This window comes from Mauremys reevesii, linkage group 5, assembly GCF_016161935.1.
Source record: "Mauremys reevesii isolate NIE-2019 linkage group 5, ASM1616193v1, whole genome shotgun sequence".
Taxonomy (NCBI): Eukaryota; Metazoa; Chordata; order Testudines; family Geoemydidae; genus Mauremys; species Mauremys reevesii.
In genome coordinates, this window is record NC_052627.1 from 23932347 (window position 1) to 23956640 (window position 24294).

General features: G+C 39.2%; 1 protein-coding gene across 7 annotated transcripts in view; it reads left to right on the forward strand.

The window, feature by feature from the left end:
* Nucleotides 1–24294, forward strand: part of GRID2 (glutamate ionotropic receptor delta type subunit 2) — a 1020962-nt gene that overhangs the window by 63377 nt on the left and 933291 nt on the right. The window lies entirely within an intron of this gene.

The following is a 24294-nucleotide window of genomic DNA, read 5'->3' on the forward strand; positions in this document are numbered from 1 at the left end:
ACTCCCTAGAGCTGCAATCCAGGGCTTTGTCATGCTGTTGATCTTGTACTTAAAAGAAAGGTGAATATTGAAGTGCTTTTTGGTTCTGCCACGAAAATCTGAGTTTAGAGTACAGTATGCTCCTCTTAATCATAACAGGTTTAACTGGAATAGCCACTGCATTAGTATATTTCTGAGGGTAGCCTAATAATTCTGAGGCAATGATTGCTGCTTGATTATGACAGAATTAGCACACTGCTATGGGGACCTCCAGTTCCCTGGTGCTGTGCCATTAAATGTTGTTTAACTAGGTGCTAAATATGAAATTCTGAGCTTTGGTCCTTTTTAATATCAAAGAATCAAAGAAAAAAGTGAATCATGATCTTGTTCATGGATTTTAATTTATTTAAATATTTTACTTCATTTTAAGCTTTCATCCAAAGTCTGCTGCCACCAAATAAAGTATTAAAATAGTTTGTATTCCATCTCATTCCTTTATAATATACAATAGTGGGCCCAAATTTTTGCCCTCAAACAAAAAATATTTTCTCATTAAAAAGACTTCCCCTTCAAAAGAACCAGAAATCAGGAAGTACTTGACAAAGTCTTTGGATGCCCTGAACAGAGATGACGCACAAGACAGTATTTTGAGTTGCAGCTCTCCTTTCCATCTCTGCTCAATGAATAGGTGGGGAGAGTTGTGGCTCAGATTCTGGTTGCATGTCATGTTGCTATTTGGATCCTCCAAAGATCTGCTTGAGGACTTCCAGTCAAACAAAGAAGAGAGGTGAGGCCTCAGATCTCTAAAAAGTAAACCATTTAGGCCATAGGGGCCAACATCACATAAGCAAGCACACGTGGCATCTATGTTGACAGTTCATCAGAGAAGACCAGGACTAGTGTCTTCTGTCTCCTTCCATTGGTAAAGGTTGCACTCTCCAGAACAGAAGGAAGGTTGATGAAATACAGGAAGGATGATTATCAGAAGCGTGCACTGCCACTACTGATGCTGTGCCTGTGGCTATATTTAGGATGTTGGATTCTGTTGTGTTGCATTTATCACAGATGCGAACTTTAGCTTCATTTTACAAAATGAAGTAACAAAACTTGTTAGAAGAATACTGAATTTCATTTGGATGTTCTTTTCCCTTCTCCTTTTAAAAACAACTCAGGCTGCACAGTATGGTTTCTAATTGAGTGGAAACCAGAGAAAGGAGGTGGGGAGAGGTTCTTGAATCATGACTGTACTAGAAACCACACAACATACATGGTTTTGTGTTGTGATCCCTTATACCACAAGAGCTGATGACAAATGCAGAGTAACTTTGCATCTTAGGCAAAAACACATTTTTAAAGAGATTGGAGTTTTTTCATATACAAACATCAATTACACATTTTTACTCAGAACTACCTTTGAACTTAAAAACAAGAAAAGAAAAGTCAGAACTCCATGAAAGAGTACCCAGTATGTCTCTCTGCAGGAGGTTGCCTCTCAACTAAGAATGGCAGCTACCTTTTCTGAAACAAGAGGGTTGATTTAACTCCATTTAGAGCTCTGTTATGTAGAAAATACACCACTATCTCAATATAACGCCACCCGATATAACATGAATTTGGATATAATGCGGTGAAGCAGTGCTCCGGGGGGGGCTGCGTAGTCCGGTGGATCAAAGCAAGTTCAATATAACACGGTTTCACCTATAACGCGGTAAGATTTTTTTTTTTTTTTTTGGCTCCCAAGGACAGCGTTATATCGAGGTAGAGATAAGCAGAGTACATCACAGAGATGATATTGGCACTAGTTGCTCAGAGTGTGTGTTTGCTTTAATTTTCTGCCATTACAACTATAAGCAAGCATGAAATGATTGGGAGAGTCTGGGCAGTTAAGGTCTCCAAGCATGGGGTGCTTAGATGAACCCCAAAAAATTCTTCAGGATTTCTCGCAAGAACACTTCTAGGTGTATTTACTTAAATTGTAAACTTTTTAGGGCAGGGATTTTTTTTTTTTGTGTTCCAATTTGTACAACACAGTTGGGTCTTAGTGCATGATACTGGCTTCTAGGTGCTTCACCACCACAAATAAACAATAGTAGTAGTAGTAGAATGGAAAGGGGAGAATGGAGCAGGGACCAAATCAAAACAACCCTAAAACTTTCAGCATTTCAAAAATTGTTGGGTAAGGATTTCAGCCAGATATTTTATTGTAACTGGTTCACTTATTTGGCCCGAACTATTGTTTAGAGATAAATTTCCAAAAGTCTTTATCCTTCTCACTGTAAAGGGGAAAATATGAAGTGGTGATTGCTTTGTTAGTACGCCTTACAATTGTGGATTGAAAACTTTAAATTAAACTTATTGTTTGCAGAAGATCTGTACTTGGAAATGGCTGGAAGACCGCCTCTTTCTTACATCTGCTTTAAGTGTTCAGTGAAACAATACTTGTTCAATGTCCTTAATTACCTTGGGGGCTTAAAATCTCTAAATTGTCCCCAATGTATAACTGCAGATCTTCCAGTGTCACACAAATAATAATCTCAGACTTATTGCTTTTACAATAAAATTTGTAGTAAGCATCTTGCAGGCAGGTAAAATATTACCTAATAATGTGGAAAAACTAATAGGTCTTGCTTGTAATTTGGGAAAGTGCTGATTCTTATTAGGATCCAAACTATCCCTGATTCAATTAGATAAGCAATGCAAGATTTACACATCTTTATGGACTATTGCAACATGAAGAGTGGAGTAGCAGCACAAAGCATGAAGTAGTTGCATGGTGTGAGCTCAAACTACCTACATTCACAGGATTTGACATATGGGAAAAAGGTTTGAAAACGTAACTAGAAAGGAGCCTAATTTTCAGAAATCACTGAGCACCTACCATCTGAGTTCCTCAAGCTGGGCAGCCAAAATCATTAATCATCTTTGAAAATTTTGGCCTGAATCTTTTGGTAGTCCTAGGGTGACCATGTGTCCTGATTTTATAGGGACAGTCCCAATTTTGGGGTCTTTTTCTTATATAGGCTCCTATTACACCGTCATCATGATTTTTCACATTTGTTGTCTGGTCACCCTAGGTAGTCCTGACGTTTTCTAGTAGTTCATTTCTGAAATTGAAATTTGTTTAAGGTGGTGTGGCAAAAAACGAACTATTTTTAAATATTAAGATTTAGGTATTCTCCAGTGTTGGGAAAACCACCATATAACAGTGCCGTGCCAGCACATGAAAACTAGAATGTAAAAAGAGTATTTAGAAAACTGGGCACAAGGAAAAGTGAAAGTGACCTAGGTCCTAGTTCTGCACTTAACCATTTGAGTAACTTTATGCATGTGAACAGTCCCAGAGATGATAGCCCTAATTACTTACTCTAACTGTAAGTGAAGTTCAAGAAAGAATTAAACATAAAAGTAAATTGTTAAAACCAAAATTTTAATATTCAAAGGCAACCTTTTTAATTGTTTACCCACCCACCTTGAATGGGGACCAATAACATGATTTAGAGTTAAGCACTAATACCCTGATCCTGCATCCATTGAAATCAGTCAAACCTACCACTGCAGGATTGGGCCCTTTTTAAAAAAAGCTTTTACAGGATAGGAACTTAATTTTAGATGTGATTCATGTGGTGAGGAACGTCAAGGTTATTGTAATGACTAACAGCTATATAAATGTGCACAGGTGCGTGCGCACACACTAATCTGTTTAAAAACAGTATTAAGGTAGCAAAGTCAAGTAATCAAAATTTAGGTAATTTCCAAATTAAGGTTGCCTGTGGAACCTTAATTTGGCTCACTGGATGTTATGTGTTCTAGTCTTTCATAACACTGATCACATACTATTTTTTTCCCATAAGACCCCATCCTCATCTATGGCATAGGATGGATTCTGCTTAATTAGTGAGCAGTTACTCAATATTTTGCTTTTTCTTCACGGTTCACTGGCCCTAGGTCTTATTTGCTGCATGCTAGTCAAAATGTACTCTGAAAGACAGGATTAATTACTTTCTCATGGGCTTATCTATGGTGTTTATCACTCTTGTATCGGAATTTGTTTTCACAATATCTTTTTGAGGTAAGGGGTATTATCTCCATTGTATGGATGGGGAGCTGAGGGGCAGAAATTAAGGCGAAAAGTATCCTGGAATTGAGGGTATCCAATCTGAAAGACTTAGGACCTGTTGAACATATAAAGTGCTATATAATGCTAGAAGCACCACTCCCAGTGACTTCAGTTGCAACTGTGAATGCTTAGCCCTTATATAAATCAGAATTTGCCAGTGGGTTTCACAGGTATTTGCGGACAGTCGGGGAAAGGTAAAACTTGGGGAATGCAGGCTGTGAAGGGGACTGTACTGTAGTGGACATAGTTACTTATGCCCATTTACTTCAACCTTGACTCTTCAGTGCTGACTTCTTGTTGTCTACATCCCATTTTCCTTGCCTACCCAGTCCCAGTGTTCACTATTGAGGCTCCTCAAGCAGTCTTCTTGCTCAGACAGTCTTCATACCCCCTGAGATCACTGCCAGATTGACCTGAACTGATTTGAACTTTGTTTTTTGACTTTTTATCCTAATTTTATAGAGAAATTTCTTTCAAAATCTCAATTTATTTGGCTGGGAAAAGTGTTTCCTCGCCCAGCCTGAGCTCTAGTTTTGAGCAGCAGAAAATAGTCTTATAATGGGAAGTGTGGGGCCAGCTTAATAGGCAGTGCTACTAGCCCTGCCTAAATATATAGACGGACCTCTACTTTCGGCATGCTATTCATCTTTTTCTTTGATAATCAGAGGTCCTGGGGGAGGGAGGAAAACTCAGGAACAGACTTGAATAGCTCACTAAGGAATGCAATCGTAGGTGTCATGGTTCCCTTTTACTTTGTGGCGGGCATCTTTCTGCATCCTTGCCTCTCTATGGAATTTGTATGCAGGTGAACGTTGCATTTTACAGCACCTCTAGTAGTTAAACTTTCATAGAACAGGGAAAGGAGACTTGGGAGTTCCCATCGTTCCTGTTTGCTAAATGACTGCTTTGAGTCAGGGACATTGCATTGTCTCCTGAGACAGGTGAAGGTGTTTTCCCTTCTCAAAAAAGATACAAAATGTACAGATGGGCATATCCATGGAAACAGCAGAGAACACTAGTAAAGGGAGCCACAAGAGAGAGCATGCATGCCAGCAGAGTCTTCATGGCAACAGCAGAGATGGGGGATGGAAAGAGGAAGAAGGGAAAGAGACATCTCAAGCCAGAACTGCAGTGGCCTGTTTTGAAAATGTTAAATTTTGGACATGATTCAGCTTGAATGGCTCATTTGTTATATTCAGACAAATGGAAAGCAAACTTCTCCCATTAGGTATATTCTGTCCCTTACACCTTCAGTGTGTAATTTTATGTTGAAATAACAGCTTTTAAAACATGATTTCTGTATTTCATGTCTAACATAGAAAGAGCATTCTGGTTAGGCAGGAAGTGTGTGGTGTTGCAAGCAAGGTACCTTTATACTTGTATTGCATTTTTTATAAATATATTCTGGTGCCACTGTAAATCATAAGACAGAACGTTTGCTAGGGACAGAGTGTTCTAAAGGTTGACCAAGGTCTAAAAATATTTAAGAAATCACTTCTACTCTTCTATAAAAATGTACTAGAGTGCTATACTGAAGCTCTAGAATATTGCAGCTAACATGAAGTAATATTGTAGTGCTCTGGGTGATTACTTTAGAATAATATACTACTTATTTTATGAAGGCATTTATTCAGTGGGCATCATCAAAAAGTATGAATGTCCCACAGTACGTTGACTGAAAGGTTAACGGTACTATCTGTTGTCCACAGAACTGGATGAATAACTGACTTTTCAGTTCATTGGCCATTCTGAAAAAATCTTAAACAAACAAAAAATCTACCTGAACCAAACTTTAAATTCTGTAAAATTTTGGCAAATCAAAAAAATTGACACAAGTTTTCCAGTCCCTCCTGTTAAAGCAGCTTCACTTGATATAAAATATTTGAATAGTCTTTGAGCCAAGAAGAGGGTGAGAGTGACTCTAGTCTGGTGGTTAGCACACTAGGTGGGAGACTCAAGTTCTTATCCCTGCTCCAATTACTGTTTACGCAGAGTGGAACAGCTTCAACAGAAGAGCTTGAGAAAGACCTATTCTAGAATATCCCACAGATCAGTGGTTAATGAACAATCCTGCTACTCCTATTGTTCAAATCCCTACTCTGCATCAGGCAAAAAGGAGAAATCAAAGCTGGGTATCTCGTTTCCCAGATGAGGTCATCTCTGTGTGTAGTTTCTTTGTTTTTAAACCCAACACTTCCCCCATTTCCTTTTGTTTTGTGAATGACTGACTGAATCCTCCTCCCTCCAAAGAAAAAAAAAATCTTTTGGGACAAAACTATATGCAAATTCGTGAATGGTTTTGATCAACAAATTGTTCGGCAAACACAATATTTGCCCAGCTCTATTTAGTCCTCTGCTACTGTGGTGCCATAAATAGACTCAAACTTTTCCTAAATAAGAGGGAACATCCCACATTTTGAGACTGAGGTTTATTTTTCCTTCACATCACACCTGTGTGGTGCCATCTTCCTTGTACTGTTTAAAATAATTGTGTAAAACATGGGCAAGTTGTGAGGCTGTGACAGAAAATATTTGAATCTCACTATATTTAGAGCTTCCTGAACTATTTTTGTCACCATGAATGTGTAGTTAGTGTCCTGTAGGCTGAAGAACTTAGTTGTCTGCTATATCACAGAGGCCATCATTGTTCATATGGTATGATTCAAAGTAAACTAATACAGGGTTTATCATCAGATATGTATGTAAGAAGAATGATGTATGAAATTTCTTATTTTCTAAATGGGAGTTGCAGTCAGCTTTTACAAAATTAAAAGGGGATTATAAAAACGTAATTTGTCTTTTTATTGTATAGTTTTAAAGAGAACAAACAGTAAAAAATGTACTTTAGAATACCTCTAAAAATAAACCATATAATTGGGGAACTACCCTTCTCCATAAAATCAGTAAAAGGTATCAAGGTGGCTTTTTTTGTTTTTTTTGTTTGTTTGTTCCCCCCCCAAAGTGTGATCCTAAGAAAGGGTTTCTCTTTGTAGCTATTCTGCAAGACAGCATGATGACCATATCTTTATGTAATTCCTATTTGTTATACACGTCCACTCTTTTTTTTCTACCAGCAAAATCAAAGTACTATTCTTGCATTAAGAAAATACACATAACCATCAAGTGCATGAAATAAGGGTTTTGCAGATCTATGGTATCGCACCAGCCTTTTTGATGCATTTGAATGATTAATCATCAAAATTCAATTTCTCCCACCCTCTTTTTCTAATGCTTCAGCCCTTGGCTTATAATCCTGAAGCATGCAGCTGTCCGTCAAATATTTGCTCTTGAGTGCATGGAGTGATGCACTGCATTCCAAGAATATTGCCTTTTTAATAAATTGCTTAAATCCTGATCAGCTTTTCCAAAGTAAGTTTGGAAGGTAGGGTTTTCTTTAGGAATTAGAAGAAAGGGGCATCTGCATCCTCATGGTGATAAGAAGATAGCTCCTAATTTTAAAAAATCTTTCTTTCTCTTGATGTCTCATGTTATATCCACAATCTTTCTGGCTACATGGGAGAAAGCTACCTTCTGCAGCCTGTCTAGACAGCTGCTGATGTCCCCAAAGTCACTTAGGTAGGGGTAAGGTCCTGATCCAAAGCCTATTGAAATCAGTCGGAGTCTTTCCATTGACTTTATGTGACTCTGGATTGGGCCCTAAGTACGCCACTTCCACAGTGCTGGTAGTCATTCCTTTGCTGGGGATTGACAGCATAGGTGTGAGAATTGTATCCCAGCCTTCCAAATAACTGAGTCCAGTAGACAGGCCAGAAGTCTTTCCCAAGAGTTGGTATTTTCTGAAATATAAATAAAAGGTATATACTGTACCCCTTTGGTCTATGTAAAGTTAAAGCAAGTGTGCCCACTTAACTATGATTCTTTTCAGAGCTCTGAACTAGATTTCCATCTGTACTACATTTACTAGAATCTCATGAATTTATTGATACTAAGGGCTTTGGTTTTATTACAGTCAAAATGAAATTCACTGTAGAGTCTCCAATACAGTAGTTCTAACTAAGACTTTAAAATGTGACTGTTTAAAAATTTAAATGTCAAGGTACTCACTTCTAGTAACTGTAACAAGCTAAGATATAGTTCTAAAATGGGAATTTCAATAAGTAACTTTGTGCTGAGAATGAGTCTCGGTCAAAATCCTTTAGAAAAGTACATGTATTGTTGGGAAAACATGTTAGCAAATATATAATTTAAACATTAAGGGACGGATTCCATTCATGTACATGTCAATAGAACCTTCCAGTACTAATGGCAGAACTGGTAGCACTGACTTGAGTTAAAGTTGCCCTGCACTTTGCATTGTAAGACTGTTTTCAGTTGCTTATAATTTTGCCAAACGGTAAACCATTTGAGCTGAAATTTTCCATGCTGGGTGTTGGCCTCTGGCTGATTTTCTTTCTGGAAAGTTTCAGCTAAATCAATTAAACCATTTCTGAGAAGATGAGATTAAAAATTCCTTGTTCTGCTTGAGGGTGGAAAAACCGCTCTTTAAACAGTAATCGAGAAGCTCTTGCTCGTCCCTATTGTGGAGCAGGGACTTGAAATTTGACAAGGGGATTGGTTGTAGTGCCTTTTGCCAGTTCTGTAATGATGAAGCTAAGTTACAAGCATCTGAAATATCTTCAATATGCACAATAGAAACCTTATTAGTTGGCAGCTAAATCCTGACTAGAAGATTACATCTCCACTGACCGTAGTCCATCCTCTCTCAGCTCCTGTGTGCATATAACTGAGTATGCTCTAGCTCAGGTATGCAGGGACTGAGCTGGACTCTTCCTATAATTGCTGCTTCTGACAATAAGGGGACACTGGTGTCTAGCGCAGGAACTGAGAACTGCAAGACACACTCTCCTGTATTCTCAATGCTCATCCCGCTGGCATCCAGGCAGCAAGGAGGAGAAGAAGAAAGCTGTTCAGCTGCTTTATTTGAATGTAAATGGGTGAAGAATGGTATCTGGGGAAGAGGGCATTGCGGGAGAGAGAGGTAGGAGGACAGAGTGGGCAGGAAGCTGTGAGATATATAGCTGAAAAAATGGAGGGTGCAGAAGGTGGAGGCAGTGTAGAGGGGCAAGGAGGCAGGAACTTGGGCGGCAAGTATTGGTGGATGAGATGAGAGAGATGGGACAAGCTGGGGCACAGAGGGAGAACAGTTTATAGCCACTACTGCACACTCCCCTTCAGAACCTGGAATTGAACCCAGGAGCCTGGAGTCTCAACACTGCTCTGCTGCCAGCAAGTAGCAGTGAAACCCATTCCAGCACTTCTAGTGGCTGGTCCATGCAGAGGATAAGTCTCCTTCTGTTACCAGTTGCTCCATTAACTCAAGTGACAGATGGTTGTGCTATGGATCTAAAGGTCTGAACCCTGATGATGACCGGGTGGGGGGGGGTTAATATTTTATCACATAATAGAAATTGTTTGTTCCGTATTTTTTATTGTAGTTTTTAATGTAGTTTTCAAATTTTTTAAACTTGCAAAATAAAATTCTCAAAAGTAGAAAATTCCAGAATGAAGATTGCCCGTGCACCCTTAATTCAGCTTTTTGTGCATGTGCATTATGGGATAGTCTTTAGTTACATGATGACCTACTTTTTTCCTGATAGAGGACCCATACCTCATTCTCTGCACAAGACAGACTGTGCTATGGGAATGAATCAGAGCTCTGTAGTGAAGGAGGCTGTTGTCTGTAGGATACCGGCTTCACTAGTTGCAGAAGTCGGAAGGTGTACAGTGAACGAAGCAAGGAACTGCAGGAAGTGAAAGAATGGTCTCATGGTTAAGGCAGCGGAATGCTGTCCTGAAGAACTGGATTTTGTCCCTGCATGATGCTGAGCCAGTCATATAAACTACAGTTTTTCACAGGTGGCTATTCTGTTCCTCATTTTCTGGGTACCCAACTTGAGACGCATGGAGTCTGATTTGGAGAAGTGCTGAGCATTCACAACTGCAACTTGGGTCAACCCGAGCTCTGCTGTGAAAATAGAAATGGATATTTAATGCTAATGATGAAATTTAATAATCCTGTACTTAGTGTGGAGTTTGGATGGTGGCCAGTTAGCAATGAATGGGGCTATACGCTGAATGAGGGGGATTAAAAGAAATGTCCTTAAGAGAGCATCATCCATTCTGTAAGTGGAACGAGGCAGGCATCCTGTGGAAGACATAGTATGTGATCATGTAATTACATTATATCATAACATATACACACAAGGGGAGCGAATTAAAGTTGCCTGGGCAACCTTAATTCTGGGTTTCCTTAACTTTAGAGTGCTTGGCTTTGCAATGTTAAAAATATTTAAAATTTGGCCAGAATTTTTTTGGGAGTGGGCGTGTGTGCGTGTTTATGTATATACATGTAAAAATATCTATTAGTACAATTTGCAATGTACAATGTTGGGTTACATACCAGAAAACACGTTGCTCTTGATGTGTAATAACACTGTAGACTAGATACTATTAGCATATCCACAGTGTTGGTTGAGTGTGTTTTCAATGGATTAAGTATAAAAGCCTATGAGGTTATCAAGATGCATTTTCAGCCTTGGGTATTCATAAGAGAAAAGGCTACGCTTGAAAACTGAACTGTGCTGATATATATCAGAATTTGTATCAGTAGTATCTTAAATCAGTAGGTACTCCTTTATGTGCATGTTAATGGATTAAAAATCATCTGCAAGTTTAATAATCTGCAGAGCGCATATCGTAGTTTGACTTTTGCTCTTGTCACAGAACTGTATTAAGGCAAGTAGCGTATTTCTCTTTTCTTTCTTCTTGATTATTTCTGTGAGGGAAATGTATGTCCTGCTTAGTCTGTTAATATTGCAAGGATTGCTGCATTAACTAAAGATATAAAGCATTTCCCAGCAGCCCAACAAATGGAAGGGAAATTGATTTTTCTATTAAAGTTCCAAATGCCCCATGCTCTTAATAATTATTCCAAATGAATATTATGTAATTCCCAAACAGTTTATTATGGCAAGCATATGCTCTGTAAAGACAGTCAGCGTTGAGGCTAGAGATTGCTTTACCTTGGGTTGAAAGACAGGGCTAGTCTAATGGATTTAGTTAGAGTTAATATAGATTTCAGAGTCGTAGCCATGTTAGTCTGTATCAACAAAAACAACGAAGAGTCCTTGTGGCACCTTAGAGACTAACAAATTTATTTGGGCATAAGTGGGTTCTAGCCCACGACGGTTAATATAGTAATTCGTAGTTTTAAGAAGATTTTCACTTACATTTCTAAAGCCAGATTGTGCCTCAGACTTCTTTTCTCCTTCAGGCTGGGAGGGAGACATGAGAAAAAGCATGTTTTGCCTACCTAGTGTTCTTTTCTTAATTGCCACATATAACACTGGATAACACTTCATAGAATTGTTTCCAAGTGTGTTCATTTAAGACCTAATAAATGCCTCCATGAGACAGCACAAGAGTTGCTTTCGCACAAAATAGAAATTGCCCAGTAGAAGAGCAATTCCCAGAGGCCCACAAAATCATCATCATCGCTCTGCACATCTGTTACTGAAAGACTGGATTAGAGGGGGTGGGGAGTGCTAAGGTTTTGTATTAAGCATGTTGAAGTCTTTTAGGCCTAAAAGTGGACTACCTTCAACATTTTGGTTCTTTTGAAAGTTGAATCTTTAGATTCCTGTTATGGAATTACTCATTTTTCCAACTTACTGTTTCGTATACAGGGAATTGCATATTGCCGTAAGTAGTTTCATTATTTGTCCTCCTGCAGCAAGAACTGTTTAGAAAAAATGGAAATCTGGTATTTCATTATTGGAAAAGTGTTGAGGCCATTTTTATCCCTACCTGTCTTGACTGTTCCTCACAGTGCATTTAAAATTTAATGAGTTAATTTATTAAATTAAAATGGGGGAAAACACTGGTATCTCTCACAACTTGAGAGCTGTGTGAAGTGTGATATCTTAAAGGGGCCTGAGTCTCTGTGAAAAGCACTGGACTGCATCTTAGGGCTTGTCTAGATGTCACGTGTGCACATGCTAGCAGAGTGTGATTTCTAAAGCACACCAATGTGTGTGCATGAACTGGCCCAGGTAGACTCTGCTGGTGTGCTCTGAAAGTTGTCTTTTGCATATTAGCATAATGCTGTAATGTTAATGCACATTAGAACTTTCAGTGCTCACAGCGGGGTCTACACAGGCCAGTTGGTATGCTTTAGAAATCATACCCCGCTAGCGTGCATTGCTGTGCTGTATCGACATTCCCGTAGCTGTAGGAACTGTGGGCAGAAGCTGGCTTGCAGCTAGTATTGGTGAGGGTTTTTTTGTTTCAGGGATGAGATCAGGGGTATCCTGCTGCTAAATTCAGGTGTCTCTGTGGAAATTAATGAAAGCTGAGGCTATTTCCTCTGCTTTTGTTGGTAAACGATTGTGTGCTGCATGGCACATTGCAGGGATTGTGATGGTGGATGCTTATTTCCTCAAAAGGAATGTTGGCAGTTCTACTTGCTTGTTCAAATTTTGTTTCCAATTTTTGAATTGGCGGCCTAATTCAGTAGAGTGTTCTGTTCTCTGCTGTGAAGATTTTTAGCTCTTCACTTGACTGGGTTTTCTTGTGGTGCATTTCTAAATGTACAGTGTTTTCTAGATATATAAACATTTTGTCCATCTCTTCTTGTCTGTCTGAAACAAAGCCAATTACTCTGCCTATGAGAATGTTAGAAGTTTTTCAGAAGACTGCTGGTGTTACTTCCCCATTATCATTCGTTGGTAGATGGTCTTCCTAATTCTATGGAATGCTTGGAGCTTACATCTGTTTCAGTGGTTTAACCTCAGTGATGTGGTATAAGGGTTTCTGAGAAGTTGGCCATGATAAAAGACTAGAACAGTAGCTGGAGATGAGGGAAGGAAGGATTTTACACACACTATAAGTTCAGGGTTCCCGTATCCCTAAAACATAATTTCCATACATGAATTTAGGGTCTGATCAAGCTCCCACTGAAATTAATCAATTTTATTGACGTCATTGGGAGTTGGATTGTGCCCTTAGTTAAGAGTTGATAACATGATTATTGTCAAGTAGTTCAGTACATGACGGAACTGAGTCATGTTGTTATTTTAGAAACTAAAAGTAGAACAGAAAATGGAAGTGGCTAAAACAGCCTGATTTTTGCATTCCTCTTGCATGTGAGACTCTCATTAGCTTTAATGGGCGTTCTGAGTGCACTAGAAATGGCAGATCAGGCCCTAAGAAGTCTTAAGCAATTCATCCTGGATAACTACCATTGGGTAGACAATTATATTTTAGCTCTTCACACCTGTTGAAGTTACCCAACAGTTTTCACAACTTATTATCCTAATATTTTAGTGCTTTGTATGTCTGACAAGGAGTGATATTATACAAGCTCAAACACTGTCATCCTTCATTTGATGAATACTAACAAAACATTATAAAAAGCTACTGTAATAAAACTGAGTAATTGATAGGCTTCTTGATTGATAGTTTCATTTAAGAAGTATTGTAATGAAACAGTGTAACCCATATTTCTTAATCTTTTTTAGTACCTCAGGATATAGGATTGCTTTTTCAGGGCCCATTGATTGGAAATGCAGTCTGCTAATGCATTTGAGTTGTCAGGAGAAGGCTCAGAATCAGAACTGAAGTAGAAGTAGGGATATTATTTTCCATTATGGTTTTAAAACAAGGCTAGAGATGACACCATTGTTCAGGTAACTGGAACATTTAAACTAGAGTCTTAATTTAAGTGTGTTTTGAATGATCTCTTTGCAGTCTTTTTAGTACCCAATAGAATGAGGAGTGGAACAAGTGTGCTTCAGGCGTCCTTAAGATAAACAGATTGGCTATGTACAAAATGTACCATTTAAAGTGACTATCAAACAAGCCTATACTCTGGTAATGGTGCTTGTTCTATTTAATTCTCTTACCAGAGAGGCAGTTTCATAAGGAGTCAGACACAGCTTGGTATTATGCTTTTCTAGATCCCTGTATCTTTTGTAAGCTAATTGTTGAAGTATTCTGCCATCTCTCTGGATCTTACCTCTCCCCTTCACTCATAGAAACTACCCTGAAATACCCTGGTGTTTTTCCTTAACCTGATTAAAGTAATATTCTTTGTTAAATGGTCCTGACGTGTAGATTTTTGCATTTTATTCATTCATATAATGTAGATGCAATATATGCCTTCCAATTGGCACCAGACATGTATGCTTATGTATATATACATACATGTATCTGGTACTAATTGAAAGACTCCCTTTGACTTAAACAAGAGAAGTTGGGCCAATAACGAGTGCTTTGGAAAATCTCACCCTATCTGCGTGTATAAAATAGATGGGAACAGTCTTTGTTTTTGATCAAGATTGGTGTTTCTTCATATCTTGTTTAAACAAGAGGGAGCCTTCTCTTCTGTTTTGTGGTCTTTTGGCATGATAAAGAAGCATAAGACTCTTCTGACATTTCTATTTGAAGTGTTAATTCTCTTGGAGGACATGCTAACTGAGACTGATTGAAGCTAATTACAGTTGCATCATGGTTAAACTTAAACTTTCAAGACTGTGCTCTGAATAATAGAAGTGTTTTTCCTATATTTTATTCAGCATCCCTTCCAACTGAAGACTCAAACTTGAAAGATTCATTAATGTTTTCTATAATTGTATGTGCTCTCAATAAAAATTTGTTATGACTTGATATAATTACCATTTGCATATACTAATTGAAATAAATTTGCTTATGTAAATCAGAATACTTCTTAGCATATAAGCTACTTTTAATAGCCATGTAATTTTGTGAAATTTTATCTTCCTTTAAACTAGATCTTGTTTTCTAATTTGCATATGCCTAACATGCAAATTAGGAATATTCCACTGTTTTACTTGGTTTTAATGACTAAACTTCCTTTCAAGTTATACAAGTGGAAGAGTTGCACGGTCTTTCATATTTGGCAAACAGTTCTGTTTTATGAGCCTTTACAAAATAAACAACAAACTTCCTTTGAATCAATCTCGACGTTCTTTAATGACATGAGAAACCAGGTTAAAATGCAGTTCAACAGCTAAGCCATGACAGCTCCATTCTCTGTCTCAAAGAGACAGTCCACACCCACAGTTAGAGGCTATAAACTCAGCAGAATCCATGAGCCATAGATCCTCTTAGCCAAGTGGTCATGCTAATTAAAAGCCAGACATTTTGTAAGCTTAAAATAAGAGCAGAAAAATAAAGTTATAAAATGTGGATAGCATTAACAAAATTTAGATGTGCATATGAGTTGCAGGCCAAACCTACAAAACCATGGACTGGCTGACTGTCTAGCTAGTATAAATTATTCTATTCCTGTTTTGGTACAGTATATAGTGGCTGTTACCCAGCTTCATGTTCACTAGATCATATTTACTGTTCAGAAATTGTGGGAAGTTAAACTGGGAGAAAGACCTTGATGAATTAAAACTTTGTATAGTTCATGATTATCAGTCCCCTGCTAATTCTTTCTTCCTCAATTCTGTTTTTTATGGGCTTGTTTGACATTTTTGGCAGCCTTGTTAATTAAGCAGAAGTTATCCCTGATTAATGTAGTGTGAGCTGCTCCTGAAGTACTATAAATAATACACTGATTAATTGCTGTATCCAGACTCAGTCATCCCTCAGCCTACTTCTTAGGTGGGTGGTGCTGGTTGGATGTTATGTCCTATTTTCATTCATATTTGTACTCCTCCACTGCAGGAAAAATATTGCCTTTCAGGTCCCCTGTCCCGTCCCCCCATCCCCATGAAAAAGATTATAGGAAAGGTTTCTTCAAGTGGTCTGTTTTCTGTTGGAGTTAGACTATCAGAAAATCTGGATAGAGAATCCATTTTGAAACTGTAAAAAGAATAATTCCAAAGCTTCTGTAGAATACAACACAGTAATTTAAAGGGCAAACCATTAACTTGAAATCCAAGTAATTTTTAATACAGGGAATTTCAGGCATTATTCCTGTCCTGAGGTCCCCCTCCCCTTGCAAAGGAGGTTAACGATAATAACTTATTATTTATATAAGTTTTCTCTCTTCTCCTTCTGGTAAAGGCCATCAAAAATAAAAAGGAAAACATAATGATTGTACTTTAGCCAATACATCACTGTTTTTTCCCCTGTACAAACTAAACACACTGAACAAAATAGATACTTTATCTTAATCTCATGTACAGTAATTTTAAATTTTAGTTGTAAGTATAGTAGGGATAGCACTTACAGACAGAAGTGTCCTATCGAATTTGACTGTGTCCCATTAAGTATCAGACAAACCCTGTAGTAACAAACTAAAACTAACATATATTAATAATTTAGAACAAAAATAGACCTTACCTGAATGGCTTTGACTTTAATAATATTAACTTAAGATGGGAAAAGAGGAGGGGGAGGTATTGGAGAAATGCAGTGAGAATTTGCTTGATATTAAAATTAACTGGCCATAATTTGTTCCCCTGCCATGTTCTTTCTATGATGACATGGTCTCTTTTGTTTTTGTTTTTGTTCTGTTTACAAATGTTCAGAGAAAACTTGTTTTCAGCTGATAGACTTGAGTATGTTCTTGAGAATTGTAACTTGTGTATGCAACTGTTTGCACCAAGGATTAAGTATATTTCAAATGTCGTTGGGAAGCTGCTTGACGCTTCAGGGATACCAGGCCCTGGCTCAAAAGCACTGGGATGAACCAGACAAGAATCTGACAGTATGCTTTGCAATGTGCTAGGATTATGCATAAATTAGGGCCTGATCCAGTACTGAGAAACACCTAGTACTGGAGTTTTTTGTATGGGAACCAGGGTCTGCCTGTACAAATGTCAGAGCAGGATCAGGGCCTTACTTGGCATCGCAGATGATGGTGATGGCAGAAAATTGAAGACCACGCCATGCACTTGGGCTCCTGCTCTGTGTGGGCACAAATGCCTGCCCAGGTAGAGCTCATTAGTGGATCAGGGTTTGGTGTATTCTATGTCTGATAGGTCATGGCTCACAACAGCAGGGGACCAGGCACCCCAGAACTCTAGCACAGTACCCTTTACATGAGCTGGAAAGGGATTTGACATCTTTCACGTGGAGGACCACACACACACATGCACTTTGCAAATATAAGATCAAATGTAAACTCTGTACACCAAGTCAAAAAATCTGACTGGGAGTCTGATTTGTCTAGGAACAATGCCTCACTTAAAGCCTGCTCCTCTGAGAGAGGCAAAGATTTAGAAAAATTAAAAGGTCAATTTTCTGGTTTGTTTTTTGCAATCTCTCTCCTTCAGCTGTCTCCTTTCCCCAAAGGATTCAAAGCCCTAGTGTTGACTTTGGGCCATCCTCCTGTTACAAGTGCCACTCATCTGAGTGGAAAATGAATCAGTACCATGAGCTAAGGAGTTTACCATTTTACTCACATGTTGACTACTCCCCCATGCAAAGAAAGGGTTTATAGGCTGGCCTGATAGGATTATCTGTGTTTAAATCATAAATTTAATATTAGTTTGAGAGTTAAGAACATCATTTTGATAGCAACAAGTAATATTAAACTCCTGAGAACCACCATTGGCTAGACATGGAATAGCTTCAAGGAGATTTTTTTTTTATACACCAACCAAATAACCTACTTCTGTGCTAACAAGCATTAATATACTTACACAATTGTCTTGGGTAACTCAAGAGTACATGATTCAGAGTAGCAAGCATGTCTGTGTATATCCAAAAAAAACAAAAAAAAAAAAGCAGTGTGGCCTGGCTTAAACAAATTTATTTAATTTATTTAGCTGAGCCGCTTCACTCTCACTATTCACTCACAAGAAGAAGAAGTGAGCTAAAGCTGCATCACAGCTCTAAAATAATAAATGCTTTTGGTGCCAAGTGTCCCTGCTTTTTTTTGTTTTTTTTTCAAGAGTACATGAAAATGAATTGCTAGTGAGGTTGTTTATTGATAGTGATATTTCTCTACCATTTTAGTTGGATATTTGTACTGATGTGCAAAATGTGGTGTTTGATACCGAAGAAGCTAAATCTTCCTACAGTTCCTGTTTTTGGCAATTTTTATGCTTGTAATGTAGAAAGCTTCTCAGGATAACTTGTATAAACATTGTTATATGGGCTTTTAAAATATCTTGGTGTAGTATTGCTTTTCATATTTGATCTTTGTTACCTTTAGTTTGAATCAGTTTAAAATGACTTCAATGGGCAGCATGCAGTGGGAGCTAATCAAAATCGTATTGAAATCAGTGGCATAATTTCATTGACAGCTGGATCAGGCCACAGCCTTGCAGACGTTTATTCATGTGCTTAAGTGTTCACATATGAATAGCCTACATATGTCAAATGATGTACATATGTAAAGGCAAGTCTACACATAAGCACTGGTGCAGCTGTAGCGCTTCAGTGAAGATGCAACCTATGGTGACGGGAAGGTTTCTCCCACCAGCATAGGTACTTCACCTCCATAAGAGACAGTAGCTATGTTGAGCAGGAGAAGCTCTCCAATCGACATAGTGTCAACACAGGGTGCTAGGTCGGTATAACTGCATCACTAAATTTATACTGTAACCTGGTCTAATACTCTGCAGAAACAGGACCGTAGGCATTTGTTTGTGACTGGTTGTGTTTTGATCTCGGCTTTTTTTTTTATTATTCTTTGTAGACTTAGAGATGAAACTGTTTCTTGATAAGAAACAACTGTTATGGAGGTACTTCCTCCACCCCTATTTTCAGTAACAGCTGTACCAATGTAAATAAAAACTTAAAATGTGGGCAAGACATGACAAAATATCCCATCATATCCATGACCAGTGAAAGCCATTGCTTCACTTTAGAATCTGTTCTAAACTTGTAACCCAGTGCCATCCAATATTTTGAGACAGATAGGGTGGAGTAATACATTGTGTACAAAGTCTCACAGAAAACAAACAAATCCCATTAATGCACTAGATGATCAACATTTAAAGCAATTAATAAAAATTTCTACTTGATAGTGTCTCTATTTATATGACTTTAAGTTATATCTTCCCTTTCCCCTTTTCATGCATGATAGAGATGAATGATCTAGAAAGGCATTAAAGACATTGAACAGTAAAGTACAAATAAAACAGCTAAAAACAAACACAGAATCTTTGAAAATCTGCCTTGCTCTTATCTGGAGAAAAACAAACAAAAACCATAGTCTGAGTCTTTTTCTTTTGAACAGGAATAGAACCATAAGAGTTGAACTGGCAGTCATTTTTGGCCACAGTCTTCTGTTACCATTGTTCCTTTCCCCACTGCTTCTGATCGTGGGTGAAATGGCTTTGCCTTATCAACCCAGATAAAGGAAGGCAGGGGAGAATCTCATTTCTTGGAAAGCTTGCTTCGCATCACTTCAGAAGAGAGACGTATAGTCGGGATATTTCTCTATAGTGGAACCATGTACATTTTGAGCGAGAAGTCATTTCAGTTGCTTCATGAATTGTCACAAATATTATGTAAATTTACTTCCATGGTTTTGGAAGGGTTTATTTTTTTTTTAAATTTTAGGAGATTCGGCACACTTCTCCCAAAGACGAGACAATGGGGGAGCTAAATATAGATGCAGACACCCCTAGGGAACTAGAGCAGAGATGGAACCCTCAGTTTGGAGGACCAAATACTCCAAAGCTGCTAGCAGAACAGAATCCTGCAAAATAGCTGGCACATACAGAACAGTTCCTCTCCTGGTTTTGCCATCACTGAATGCTGTACTACTGGCAAGCAGCAAAGGCAAATCAGGTGACATTATTGGCTACAGGGTATGTCTACACTGCAATAAGAGGCCCACAGCACGGCCATGCTGGCCTGGATCAGTTAACTTGGGCTTGGGCTGGGATACTAACAATTGCATTATAGACATTCAAGCCTGGTCTAAAGCCTGGGCTCTAAAACTGTGCAAAGGGGATGGGTCTCAGCGCTCCAGCCCAAGCCCGAAACCCTACACTGCAATTTTTAGCCCTTCAGGCCTGAGCCCATGGACCTGGGCTCTGAGGCTCAGTGCTGTGGGGTTTTATTGCAGTAAGTGATCTCTTGGAATGGATTTCTGCTAGGTGCATTGATTTACTGCTCTGTAAACTCTGGTATACTCACTCTTGTTTAAAGACTGGTGAACAAGACACTTTGCATGTTACACTATGAAATACAATACTTGACAATGAATATACTGCCAAATACTAGCATATTTTTACAGATAGACTTGTGAAAGAAAATCTGATGTAATAATCTAAATGGAATGTAATAGTAAAGATCATATTAGTCTTAGACCATAGTTTGGAAATTAAAGTAGCTTTTAGGAGGGTGAGGCACTTTATGGTGGCCTTTTTAAATGGAAAAAAGTAAATTACAGATTTCTAAAGGCATTAACGTTTTCATTATCCTGAGATAAGGACATAATTTCTTTTTTTTTTTTTCAGGTTGGAAAGCAAGTATTGCGTATTGTGACAGAAACAGAGCTTAATTTAACCCATTACTTAATTCTTAGTACTGGAGAGAACTCCTAAGTAATGAGCATAACAGCACAGCTGATGGAAAATTCTGCGTAGTTTGTAAACAGAGTTCTGTTCAGTTATCATGTTGTTCTGTAACACCACAACTAATCTTGGGTTTACTTATAAAAACTTGAAGAGTAAACGCATAAAGAGTTAGAATAAAGATTTTTAAGTTTCTGAATCAAAACTTCATTCCAGTCATAATCAAAAACTTGAGGAAGCCAAGATCCATCTCCAAATGTTGTCACTGGCTCTTACATCTCTATTATGAGCTGAATAAAGATTACAGTCCATCAAAGCACTTAAGTGTGTGCTTAACTTGAAGAATGTGAGTAGCATCATCAAAGTGAATGGACTTTTTTGCTTAAAGTTCAACATGCACCTGGGTATTCTGCTGGATTAGAGGCAGGGTCCAAGCACTCCTAAACTCTGGAAACAGTTAGGTCTGGATGCCAACTTTGTGGCTCAGGCTCTAGGGTTGCCAACAGTCTAATCACACAAACCCAAACACCCTTGCCCTGCCCCCTCTCTCCATTGCCCCCTCCCTCAGTCGCTTGCTCTCCCCCACCCTCACTCAATATTTGTGTTGATGTGTGGGAGGGGGTGGGGGCTCTGGGCTGGTAGTGAGGAGTTTGGAATGTGGGAGGGGGCTCTGGGCTGAGCCTGGGGGTTGGGGAACAGGAGGGGTGCAAGCTCTTAGAGGGAGTTTGGGTGCGGAAAGGGGGTTGAGATGCAGGAAGGGGTGCAGGTGCAGGCTCCGGGAGGGGGCTCAGTGCTGAGGCAGGGTATTGGGGTACAGGATGGGGTGAATGGTGCAGTCTCTGGCCAGGCAGTGCTTACCTTGGGCTGTTCCCAGTGGACAGCACAGCGGGTCTAAGGCAGACTGCCTGCCTGCCTGGGCACTGCGCCACTCCCAGAAGTGGCTGGCACATCCCTGCGGCTTCTGGGTGGGGGGGGCAGGGATCCCCAAGCGCCAGCTCTGCAGCTCCCATTGGCCGGGAAGTGCACACAATGGGAGCTGCGGGGCCAGAGCCTGCCTTAGCCCCTCTATACTGCTGACTGGGAGCCGACCGAAGTAAGCAGGGCCAGGAGGCTCTGCGCGCTGCCCCTACCTACAGGCACTGCCCCTGCAGTTCCCGGCCAATGGGAGCTGCAGAGTTGGGGCAGGGGCAGTTTGTGGATGGACACACACACAGGGCCACAGGGATGTGGTGACTGGGAGCAGTGTGGGACTAGAGCAGGCAGAAAATCTGCCTTAGCTACACTGCACTGCTGGACTTTTAGTGCCTATAATCTCCTGGTTTGGCTTCAGTAGCCTCTGGGAAATAAAACCTGATTACAGGAGACTCCCGGCAAAACTAGGAGGGTTGGCAACCCTATCAGGCTCCTCTATGATTGTGACTGTATCACACAAGTTAAAGGGAATTGACTGTTAAAGCTGGAACTTGGCAAAATTCTCAAGTCCACGCAGGGAACCTTGACTCTGGTATTCAACTTCTTATGTGTGCATGGAACTCCCATTAACAGCATGTGAGAGGAACAGAATATCAGTTGTGGGAATCTGAAAGGAATTTTTTCTCTTCTTTTCCTAACTCTGATTATGCATGACAAGTGCGCCAATGAATGAACGCTTTCTGTGTGTCTTGTACTACCAGGGGCGCAAAGCTTAACTCCTTAATGTTACTACACAATCCAACTCTTTCTGTCAGCTGCTGATGCATGATTGTCCGTCTGTTGGTTTAGTTAAAGATGGACAAACTAGAATATTTCTCAAACCTCCCTGACCTTAAACATTCAGGTAAAATAGGGACTACTCATAATCTTGGAGTTTGGCTTGACAAAAACAAAACAAGATGGAAGATTTTACACAGCTAAAACCCCTTTCCAGTTTTTGCCCAGCTCTCATTTCTGCTAGGTCCTTAAGCACAAAGTAATTTAAAAAATTTGGTCAGTAGGGCAGTTAGAAAGCATCTGTGAAGAGTTTGAGGGATTTTCCTGACTATTATGGACATTTTTTTTATTATTGTGATGTTTGTTTCCATACTGGCTTACATCTATGGCAGGTTGCTAAGATGTTGCTAACTCTAAGTGGCATAAACTATGCTCAGGAAGAAATCACCTTATCAAAGAACCAGCCAAAGACCCTTTTTGTTTATAGACTTACTTTATTTAGATTGCTGTGGGTAGGTATACAGTATTAAGAACAAAGCCATACTTTTGGTTCTATGCCAAACAAAAGACCCTCCAACCTCTCTCCCACCGTATTTTACTATCCTTTCAGTCTAATCAACTTTGTCTGCAAAAAGCTAATATGATCATATAGTCACATGACTGCAAGAGCTGGGGCATTAAAATAAACATGAAATGTAGCAAGACTCATAATAGTATCGCAAGATGGCAACACTGACAATCGGTAAAAGTTTTCCTTCAGGCACACGTGCGGGTCCCGCTGAAGTCATCAGGAGTTGCGCACATGTTTTTACAGTAGTCTAACTGCATTGACTTCAGTGGAGTTAATCCTGATTTACAGTAGTGTGACAGCAAACTCAGGCCAATTTGTTTTTAACAAGTGCCCTAAATTCAGTTGTGTTAGTTGTAGATTGCCGTTGCTTATGTACACAGCTCAACTTGGAAGATTAACATCTCACTGCCATAATTCATATTGTTCCTTTGTTGTTTGGCCAAAGCCAATATTCAGTAAGGCTGAATTATGCTCTGTCCTCAGAGCAACTGGTAGCAGCTGCTTCCTCCCTGAAAGTGGGTGGGAAAGGGTGAAGGGTAGCAGGATGAGTGGAGCTTGTAGGCCATCTACCCAGACTAGAGTGGGAGGGGGAATATACTGTCTGAGTGTATGTGGTGATGTGCAAGCTCCCCATGCACATCAGGGAATCAATCCTAGGATGCATCCTGTCTCTCTAAGAATGTTTCCATTCAGTGCAGGTCCAGGCTGGTCCAAAATGCCACGATATAGCTCTAATTAGTAATGTAATTCTCACAATACCACTCTCAGGTAGGTAGTGTTATCCTTATTTTATACATGGGGAAATAGGGGGAGATTGGATGATGGATTAGAACTGAGATATTTATGGCTACTACTCTTGTGTTGGGTGTTCTCTGTTCTATGTCACCTTGATATCTGTGCAGCCTCTTGTAAAAAGTGATATGGAATGATATTATATATTGCACATATCTTATAAAACATACATGCATGTATTTACACTTGAATTAATGTGTATCAAAAAGGACCTCAGCTAAATAGTGCATTGTATATTCATTTTTGCTTTTTTCACGTCAGTTGGTTTTAGGAGTGGGATAAGTGTTACAGTATAGTTAAGTGCAATTGCAGACACCCCCATAGTATAAGTTAAAATAATATAGTATCTTTAAAAGTACTGTGGAGTACGGTGTGTTATAAAACTCATTTACATTAAGCCATCCTAGTGTCTCATCACTTAACTCCAGCTCCCAAATAGGTTTGCTTTATAGAAGCACAGACACTGTGCAAGTGGAGAAGGGAGGCATAATGGGGGAGAGAGAGAGATAAGAATTATCACTTAAAAGGAAGCCCATTACAGACATAATACTTTTATAGGCAAACTTTTTTTTTCTAGATGAGTTAGGGGCATATTGTGTGCATTTATGGAGGAGAGTTTTTTGATGGGAAACTAGCTGAAGGGTATGGACTGCTCATCTCAAAATCTTCACATT